The sequence below is a fragment of the Bidens hawaiensis genome, unplaced genomic scaffold (genome assembly GCF_021521415.1).
Source record: "Bidens hawaiensis isolate Kalapana, Puna unplaced genomic scaffold, B.hawaiensis_p1.1 tig00036756_1, whole genome shotgun sequence".
Taxonomy (NCBI): Eukaryota; Viridiplantae; Streptophyta; class Magnoliopsida; order Asterales; family Asteraceae; genus Bidens; species Bidens hawaiensis.
Window position 1 is genome coordinate 37,179 of NW_027496415.1, and position 11,066 is coordinate 48,244.

An 11,066-nucleotide genomic window follows, 5' to 3' on the forward strand; every position below is an offset into this window, starting at 1 on the left:
ATTAACCAGGCCCAATATAAAAATTAATTCAACTCCAAGTCGAAGCCTATATATTTTTAACCAAATAAGTTTTTAATATCGGAAGTTTTTTAATTGAAATTAATTTTAAATATAGCATTATATTTTATTATTCGATTAAATTATTACATTATATTTATCTATATTTGGTATATATAATTTATTATTTTAAATAACATATCTTGTTTATTATTTATCATGGGTAAAGTTAAAATATAAAGGGAGACAAAAATGAGAAGTGTGAGAAGGATTTGTGTTCACATAAAAAACCCCTCAAAAAAATTCAAAAAAAAAATAATAAAAAAATTATAACTCAATATATAAATACAAAACAAAAAAAATTAAAAAACCAAAATGTTTCCCCGTTCATTCACGTTCCAAAAAAAAAAGAAAAAAAAATCAACGAAAAGACACAATGCCGAGAAAAAAAACGCAATGCCGAAAATGAACAAATAACACAATGAAAAACAAAAAAGACACAATAGATCACAAAATATAACAATGCCGAACAAAATATGACACACTGTTGAGTAATATAACACAATGTCAAGAAAAAAAACACAATCAATAACAAAAATAAACACAAAACACAATTATAAACAAAACGACACAATGATCTTATCTTTTCACTCAGCATTGTGTCATTTTTGAGGGTGTTTTTTTAATGAACGAGAAAGACGGTGGAAATATTTTTGTGTTTTTACATTTTTCATTTTTGTATTAAAATTTGAGTTATGACTATTTTAGTTATTTGTTCATTATTTTCTTAGGTTTTTTTTTTTTTTTTTTTTTTTTTTGCTATAAATCCTTATCATCATTCTCATTTTTGTTTCTTTTTATAGAATAACTTAACCTTATCTATCATTACAGTTAAGTAATTTGTATCATTACAGTTAAGTAATTTGGTTTGATTTTGATATTTATAACTTTATAGATTTATTACTTTAGTTTTGTATTATTTTTAAGAAATAAAGTAAATAATCAAAATATAATAAATATTAGACCTATATATCTAGAACTACATATCCATGCCCGTTCTCTAACTTGCTATTTATTTTGGTTCCGCCACGCGTGATCGTAATAATGACGATGATGCTTGGTGATAGTGTAACAATTTAAGAGGTGGGTAAAAATGACGATGATGCTTGGTGATAGTGTAACAATTATAGAGGTGGGTAAAAATGAACCTTAATTTTATATTTTGTATAGGGTTTTACTGGGGACACTCACACATCCCTTAATACGCCGCATATAGCACTATACATGGCGTATAGGGTACAATCAACCTAGGATTGTTTATGACAGTCCTAGCTTGTCAAGTCATACCTTATACGCTGCGTATAGTGTTATACGTGGCGTATTAAGCCCATTTGAATTATTGGTGAACCGGCTCTCCCTCCCTCTCTTTATCTTTATATATACAATCTCATACACACACATAATATCACACTCAACCGAGACCCAATTACATACACCCGAGAAGCGAGAAGCGAGAAGCGAGAAGCAAAAATAATGTCGTGGTTCAACCATTTATTTCCAGACTCGAAAGAGGAGGAGCCGGGTTACGCGTTAAGCGATCAGCCTAGCACGCCGTGGTTACCGGATTTGAACCAGGTTTCGTTATATATTTATTTAGTATTAAGTCGTTAGTTTCTTTTTTAACTAAGAAATGTTACATTACATTTTGTTAGGAGTATTTCGGTTATGATATCTAGCCTGAACAGTCTTACGGTCAGCCTAACTCGCCGGGGTTACTAAATTTGAACAAGGTTTCGTTGTATATTTATTTAATATAAAGTCGTTAGTTTGATTTTTAACTAATATATGCTACCATTACTATTATCATTATCATTATTATTATCATTATTATTGTTAACATATTATCATTATTAATATATTATTATTATTACTGATATTATTATTATTATTATTATTACTGCTAATATATTATTATTATTATTTGATTTTTAACTAATATATGCTACTATTATGTTTGTTAGGAGTATTTCGCTTACAATAGTCAACCATCGTACCAGTTACCTATTGTCGGGTCAAATTATGGAAGTTTGACTTCTTCGTACCACTTACCAGTATTAGAGGCACCGTTATGGAACCAAGTCTTCGTACCACGAGGGAAACGAACATGATGTTGGTAATTATGTTGTTGGGGGAAACTTACATGATGAAGATAATTATGATGATGACTATACACGCGAACCGACAATTTCGTATAAAATAGATTTTGTAAGACACCGTATGTTTTGTTTAAGTTATTATTATTTTTTTGAACATGTTTTAAAAAAGAGCTTAAAACTGTTTCAGATTTTTAAGTCCCGCAATGAGCTGGAGGATTGGGCCAAGAGAGAGGACGGGAGCATGGGTGTGTTATTGTGCTCCAACGGTCAAAGAAAAACGGAGTGGATCTTGCATGCAACTGTGAGGAGAACCGAAACTGAATGCTACGGTCAGGCGTACCAGTAGTGTTATTGGAGGCTTGAAGTAGTAAACGAGGCACACAACCATGATCCCGTTGTCTTTGAGGAGGGGCAAGCGCAGCTCAGCAAAATAACCAGCGTTGAACTTGATCTGATTATGACATTAAACCAGAACGACTTGAGGCCTAGTCAAATTCACACATCCGTACGTGAGCAGTTTTCCGGTTCTAAATGTAAAATAAAGGACATATACAACGCCTTGAGTAAGATTAAAGACCAGGAGAGATTTAGCGATACCCCCTAAAGGTAGTTGAAAATATTCCTAGTTTTACTATATAAAACCCGTGTTTATAATATTATTAAAGTTTTATTAAATCCAATGCAGGTACTGGAAAACATTTTACATAACAATGGTTTCGTGTACTATACCCGGGAGAATTCTTCCACTGACAAGACAGAGGATATTTTCCTCTGTTATAATAAGTCATATAAAATTTAGCATGCATTTCCCGAGGTGTTGTTGATTGACACGACGTACAATACCAGCATGTACAAGTGTCCATTGGTTTAATTTGTTGGTGCGACGTCGACATCAAAGTCTTTCTGTATCGCCCACGCATTTCTAATTAGGGAAACAGAGAAGAAATTCACATGGGCCCTTGAGAAACTAAAATGAATGCTTGAGGATTGTATGGAGCCACCCGTGATAGTAACTGACGCGGATCGATCCCTTATGAGGTCGTGTAACATAGTCTTCCCTAATGCAACCAAAAATTTATGTAGATGGCACATCTCCAAGAACATAAAGAAAAAGTTTAAGAGTCTTTATAGAACATATATCTGGAAGAACTTCACGTACTGGTGGAAGGTTCTATATACGTCTCCAACGATCGAAGACTTCGACTAAAATTGCTGTCAGATGGAACGTCATCTAAAAGAATATGAGAGACACGGCAAGCCTTTCATGCGTATGCAGCTACTAATAGTCTAGATAGACATTTTGTTTAACATTTGATTTTATTTTGTCAGAGGTCTGGTCTTATATTTGTGACAACTAGTTAGAGCCATACAAACAAAGGTTTATAGCTTGCTGTATTGACGACCGCTGAAACTACGGCGAGCACACAACAAACCGAGTTAAGAGCCAGCACGCCAACTTGAAAAGGTACATCCGAGGAACCAAAAATACGCTTGAAACCATTGCGAGGTATGTCCTTCAAGTGGTTGATATTCAGATGGCAGAAATCGGTGGAATTTTTGAAGAGTCCTGTTCTAAGGTAATGGATGAGCATTGGGTTCACAATTGGTTACATAAGTTACTTAATAGGGTGTCCATTATGGCTCTTAATTTAACATTTCAGATTTTTTAAACCTGAATTTATTTGCGTTTAACCTGACCCGAAACATTTTTAGATCTTTATTATTATTAAAAATCAAAATTTATAAGTATCTAAGTTCAGTTTTGTTCACTATAGGCCCTTATGTTCTATATATAGTTTATTTCATAGTTATATCATAACTAGTTCAATAATTGATCAAAACATAAACTAAAAGGACCAAACATGTAAAAATGAAATTCCCTCCTCCTAGCCACCGGAGTGCCGCGCGGGGGAGGCTCCATTGTTGGCCGTTCAGCGCGGTGGTAGACCTGCACAGATCATTTAACCTTAGTTCGTTTTCTGGCTCGTTTAAGGTATAAAATCATGTATTTTAGGCACGTTTGAGAGATTTAAGGACCAAGAAATCATAATATAACTAAAATATAACTTCTAATTCATTTCTTACTGCTTAAGATCAGATCTTTATGAATAAATCGATGATTCTTTCCTTTAAATCGCATATACTTGCTTAAACGAGTAAAAAGCCCATATTTAGTTCATTATTGCTTTTCCTATATAAACAACTCATAATCTCTGCCGCAAACCCTAGAGGAGCTTCTTCAGCCATCCTACCTTCTGCCTCTCTTCATATGCTTTGGTTTTTGCTATTTTGTTGAAGACACGCTCATAACTGTTTGACTTTGCTTACGTGTGGAACTTTGACTTCCGTTTCTCATCAATCCTTTCACTTTCCGGGTAAGTTGTAAACTGTAAAATCGTTCATACATATTTCCTAGTCAATAACCTTCAATCAATTTCTAAGATTGAAGGGTATCGACTGGTCAATTGCTTTAAAACCCGATAAAGGGTAAACAGACAACAACTTTGACTTATCGTTTTCTCACACTTCTGGTCAGATTCATTATTCGGTCCAGAAGACTTTTATTCTCGTAACGAAATTTTAAGGCTACTGCCCCAAACCCGACTTCCGACTCGCTGTTTGGATTCTGGTCAGTACCAGCTCGCTTAAACGTTTAATTCAACATAACTAGAGTTCTACTCATCCGTTTGGATTGAATCCAGCGGTATTAAGTTCGTTTTTATTTATAGTTTCGTATCATTGAGTTTCAAGTTCTGATCAGTTATCTCGTTTGACACGTATTGGACGACTCGCTTATCCGTTTACTCGTTTATTCTTAATTATACTCGCTTGCCCTTAATCTAAGGTGAGTTTTATCATTCCCCTATTTTACTCAATTTTCACAAACGTTTTGGGGACATATGCATATATCATACTATACATATATATCTGTATATACATACATATCAAAGATAGCAAACGTGTAATTGTGTGTGATTAATCAAATCTACTTGTTATGTGCTTATTTGTCTTTGTATGCAATCGTTTGACATATCCCCTTGGAGAGGGTTCTCATTCTATTGACCACCGCTCGATTAGCTTGGCAACGGTCTTATTCAACTTATTTGCTCATGGTTTGATTTCATTACCGCATTTATTACGTTTTGCTTATTTATTATATTAACATTATTTTTGGTGTCAAAACTTGGTGATAAACTCACTCAACATGTTTGTTGACAAAAATCCATTTTCTACGCATATGCAGGTTGCCTGAGTTGAAGGATGGACACTTAGAAAGACCTTAGGATTATAATGAAGACATACATGGATTTAGACTTGTTATATTTATTTATTTGAATTGTTTGGTTGTATTTGATTATTGTGTGTATTATTTGAACAAAATAATTAAATAGATATTGTCATTTATATTTATGATAGTATTTTCGAGCTGTGAGCAATCGGATCACGCCCCGGCATTTCCGCCTTAGGTTGGGGTGTGACAGATTGGTATTAGAGCCGGAGGTTATAAGATAGGTCGTTAGAAATTGTCCTAGACATATGATAGGAACCCTATATGTGCTTATCTGAACTGCCTTATGTGCTATTTAATAAATTGTTTACAGCTTGCTTAGATTAATTATTTTATTGTATTTATCTCATTTATTTATTTCACGCACACACGAATTCCGAGGTTACGCCTCACTTTCAAAATATTTTTAAATCCTCTTATTTTTGGTTGATTGCTTTTTATTGTGGGAAATTCCTTAAGAATTCCCGTGTTTTGTTTAGCTCTTCCACCTTGAAGCATGGGGGTAAAACAAATATCGTACAACCATAACTTTAAGTGGTACCAGTAATCGGCTAAACGGTTGCATGGTAAACATAACCGGCTAAACGGCTATACTTCCAAATTGTGTTTTTTTTTAAATTATTTTAAATGCTTAGTTGGGTGAAAAATCCATGGAAATCCATGGGCACTCCAACTATCCATTTCTTAAACCATTTTCTATTTGATTTTTGGGTTGGAACGTATCATCCGGGGTGGTTCCCGAGATACACCAACTACTTATATTTGATTCGTTGATTCGATATTTAGTTGAGTCGGTTAAATGCCATGTAACGCTCATGGTCCGAACAACTCCATTGATTTGATAATTCGATAATTAGTTGGGTCAGTTAAATGCCATGTACACGCTCATGGGCTGAACAACTCAATTGTTTATTACACATTATTTGAATTGGGCCATCAAAATGCCATGAAATGCTCATGGGAGGCTAATTCACAAACTTTATGTTGCTTTATTTAGTTGAGCCATTCAAATTGCCATGGAAAGCTCATGGAAGGTCAACTCGTTTAATATGTTTGATTATTTTATTCTTGGAAAATCTTATAAAAAACATTGTTCATTTACTTAAATGCTTCAAACTCATACATATTATTTTAAATCCCGACTCGTCCTTGAGTCTTCACTAGTACTAATACATATACATACGCATCCCCATTATCTCATATCAACTTATTCACACAACTTACCCATCATTTCATTAAAATTTCATCCTTGGTCCTCGTAGAATGTCTTCCCTAGGAAATTATCGTAATCAATGCCGTTCACCTGCTTCTCCTAATTGCTGTTCGACTACTAGAATCGACGAAGAGTTTGCTGCTGTATTCCGTTAACCAAATGACCACCAATCTCAACAAAACTAAAATACACCGAACAAGAAATCTTATACTAACTCATATCCGTTAAAATATTATTTAAATTTTGTTTTCTTATTTATATCCATATCTTCAAATAATAAATTTCTAAGTACATTTAAATCCTTATCCTCAACTTTAAACTATAAATATTTTATTATCTCTTGTTTTCCTTAATATCATGATGGTTTTCACAACTTATTTTTCACTTTATAAATCTTTATTATTTAAATTCAATTATTATTAAACTAAATTATGTATTCTCTAAATTTAATTTCCATTTTTAAATTAGAAATTTTCCATTAATTAATTTAACTTTTTGTGAAAACGTCATACGAACGTTTACGAGCCAAGATCTTGTCGCAATCGATATGTGATTCGTGTTGATACGTTAAACAAATACTTTATTGATGATCAATACGTTACATGAAGATACGTTAATGGAGGTCTAAAGAGAATCCGGCATGGTAACGGTACATAAACATAAATATGGCACATATCTCTTTTCTAAATAACTATGGAATGCCTATTTATAGGCTGGGCTCATTCGTTAAACTATAGTAACGACTGAGCCTTCTCATTCGGTAACATTCCTAACGAATAAGTTTTTCCATAGCCCCATTCGCTAAACACCCTTAGCGAATGGTTATACCTTAACGAATAAGTCGCCATTCGTTACACTGTAGTAACGAATGGGCTTCTAACTTAACGGATGAGTCTAGTCTTTAACGAATGAGGCCTCATTCGCTAAATATGCTTAGCGAATGAGCCTTTATACATTAAGTGTGAAGACTAAACTACACCTATCCTATTCGAACAGCTGCGAACACCAAATCCGTGCACTTACAGACTCCCCCTTGCACTGTCGAATGCTTTCCAATACTTTAGAATCCAATACTTTAGTCTTCAATACTTTAGCGTCCAATACTTTAGTCTTCAATACTTTAGCGTCCAATACTTTAACGTCGAATACTTTAACCTTCAATACTTTAGCGACGAATACGTTAATGACGAATACATTAAAGTCTAATACTTTAACCGTGAATACTTTATCTGCATATCATCAACTGTACAGCCAACCTCTCCCTTGGCTGATGATTCTCGGGCTTTAGCAAACAGACAAAATATAACTCTTTGTAAGCAAACCAACAACTTGTAGCTACTCGTATCAGATCTCCCCCTCAAATAAGCATCTCCAGGTGATCATTCCGATCATCCAACTGGCATATGATATGGTTCGATCAAACGAATCAATTAGCAGCAAGTCATCGGCTATCTGTCACACCGGTAAAGTACAAATGTCTTTATGTTTAACCTCGTCACACATCTTAATGAACAACCCGATCTTTTCACATCTTTCACATCGGTATTCAATCTCTCGATAACGTCTATCCCAAAATATAACTCTTTGAAGCTCTTCGGCAACCAATACATTTGGATACACTACTGTTTTGGGCAAATGATTCAGAGTTCCAACCTACGTTAATCAATACCGAACAATCAAATTCTTCAATCAGATGACAAGACTCGTATATTCCTCAATCAGATCAACCCATTCAATAATTGTCCCCTTCAACAGAAGCAATCTGCCGAATACTCGTAGCCAACATTTTCAGGATCAAAGTCCCTCAGAAAGAAGTAATCGGGCAGACACTCGTATTCCACATAGTCAGGTTTCAATCTCGAACAAATCAATCAGCAATCGAAGAACAAACACAGTCTTGAACTCGGTCAAACGTTGCTTTGCAGTCACGTATTACCACCCAAATTGCAATAATTTTTCAAGAAACACTTGCGAAGGTAGAAAGATAACGATTGAATAAGATCTTTTCAAGTTTTATCTCCCCATTTTCTTAACGAATTAGGCAAGGTCTTGAACAATTCTTCGAAAATCTTTAATAAATTTCTCGTTAATTTAGTCGGTTACTCCACCTCGGCCCCTCGATAAGCGTGAAAATTCGGCCTGAAAATATATCACCAATATTTTCCAAAAGAATATCCCGCACATTTTAAATATCCCCGAAAAATTTCGTTTAAGAAAATTTTCCGAAAATACTCTTTTTTTTTCATTCGTTAATCCCATAACGAATGAGTTATACGTTAAATCCACATTCGTTAACCTCATACGTTAACACCTTCTCATTCGTTTAACCTTTAACGAATGTCTTCCAAACGTTAATCACCCTCATTCGTATGAACAGTACACGAATGAGTCTTCATACGTTAAACATCTCATTTGTGTGAACAGTGTACGAATGAAGTTCACATCCGTTAAATTCCAACGAATGTACTCATTCGTTAAACCTCCGTAATGAATGACATTTAACTTAACGATTGAGCAGTTAAGTTGATTACTGTAGTACTTCACCGGAAAAAGTTGTTACAGTCACCGAAAACTGGAAATCAAGCTCCATTAATAGCTGTCAATGGCCGATTTCAATCAATTTTCACTCAAATCATCATAAATAACCACCAGATTATCACACTAGACTCGGATTTCATTCACGAACATGATTTCATCATCAAATTCATCAACCGGTCCATGAATCCAGCCCAAAACCGATCCAACTCGATGAACACGAAGAACACGAACTCATATGTATCACGAGCAACTCTGGCTTTGATACCAATTGTAAAAACGTTATATGAACGTTTACGATCCAAGATCTAGTCGCAATCGATACGTGATTCGTGTTGATACGTTAAACAAATACTTTATTGATGATCAATACGTTACATGAAGATACGTTAATGGAGGTCTAGAGAGAATCCGGCATGGTAACGGTACATAAACATAAATATGGCACAGATCTCTATGCTAAATAACTATGGAATGCTTATTTATAGGTTGGGCTCAATCGTTAAACTATAGTAACGAATGAGCCTTCTCATTCGTTAACATTCCTAACGAATAAGTCTTTCCATAGCCCCATTCGCTAAACACCCTTAGCGAAAGGGTATACCTTAACGAATGGTGATTTGTGTTGATACGTTAAACAAATAATTTATTGATGATCAATACGTTACTTGAAGATACGTTAACGGAGGTCTAGAGAGAATCCGACATGGTAACGGTACATAAACATAAATATGGCACATATCTCTCTGTAAATAACTATGGAATGCCTATTTATAGGCTGGGCTCATTCGTTAAACTATAGTAACGAATGTGTAACGCCCGTTAATTTACGGTTCAAAGATTTAAAGTTGTAAAGTATGTATAATTCTCGGGACTTAACCGACGCTTCTCGGAGTCCTTCTCGTCATCCCGGTATGTTATAACATTTAACTTTTCAACCAATATGTTAATTCTTTATAATTGGAGGGACTAGATGTGAAAAATGTTTATAACATAAACAACCTAACCCTAACCCCTTTCATGTAACGCCCGTTGATTCCGGTTTCAATAATTAAAGCTTGTAGAGTATGGATAATTCTCGGGATTTATCCGACGTTTCTCGGAGGCCTTTACGTCATCCCGGTACGTCTAATCGCTTAACTTTTCTTCCAAGTTACATTATTATTAAATTCCGGGTACTAGAATGACAATGTTTTATGATATAACATTAAACCAAAAAAAAAACCTAAACCCTAATCCATAGCTGCTGCTGCGATCGGCCCTTTCCAGCCACCCCCTCCCTTCCTTGCTTCGACTTGTTGATCAATTCCAAGCTCCTAGAAGTAGTTCAAGGTATGTACTACAAACCCCAACAGTTTTTTTGTTCACCCCTAATCGTCTTGATGCTCTAATTTTCCGAAACTTTTTGTTGGACAGATTTTCGGCCAAGGTGTAATTGACCCACTTCCCGTGGATAAAAATTAGAGTTTCCGGTGTAGAAATATCCCCAGGTACGGCATTTACATCATATTAAAATTTCGTGGTCTTTGGAGTTGTTTAGGTCGGTCAATCGATTTTAGTTCGAAAACTAGGGTTCATCGGGTGTAAAATTGCAAATTGTTGAGTTTGATGTGTTAGTTGATCGGGTGATCGGACCTGGTATGTATCTTTTGTAAAGGTCAGCTTGGCCAAACGGTCAACGACACCAAAAATCCCAAGTGTAATTCATTTACGACCATGGATTCAGTCCACGAGAACACCTAAGTCAAAGTCCCTTCACGAGCATACTCAGTTTTTAAAGCATGCTTGAAAACACTTCATTTAGCATGCTGGAAAGCTTGCTCGAGAACCTTGCTCGAGAAAACACTTCTTTCATCGAGCATGCTGGAAATCTTGC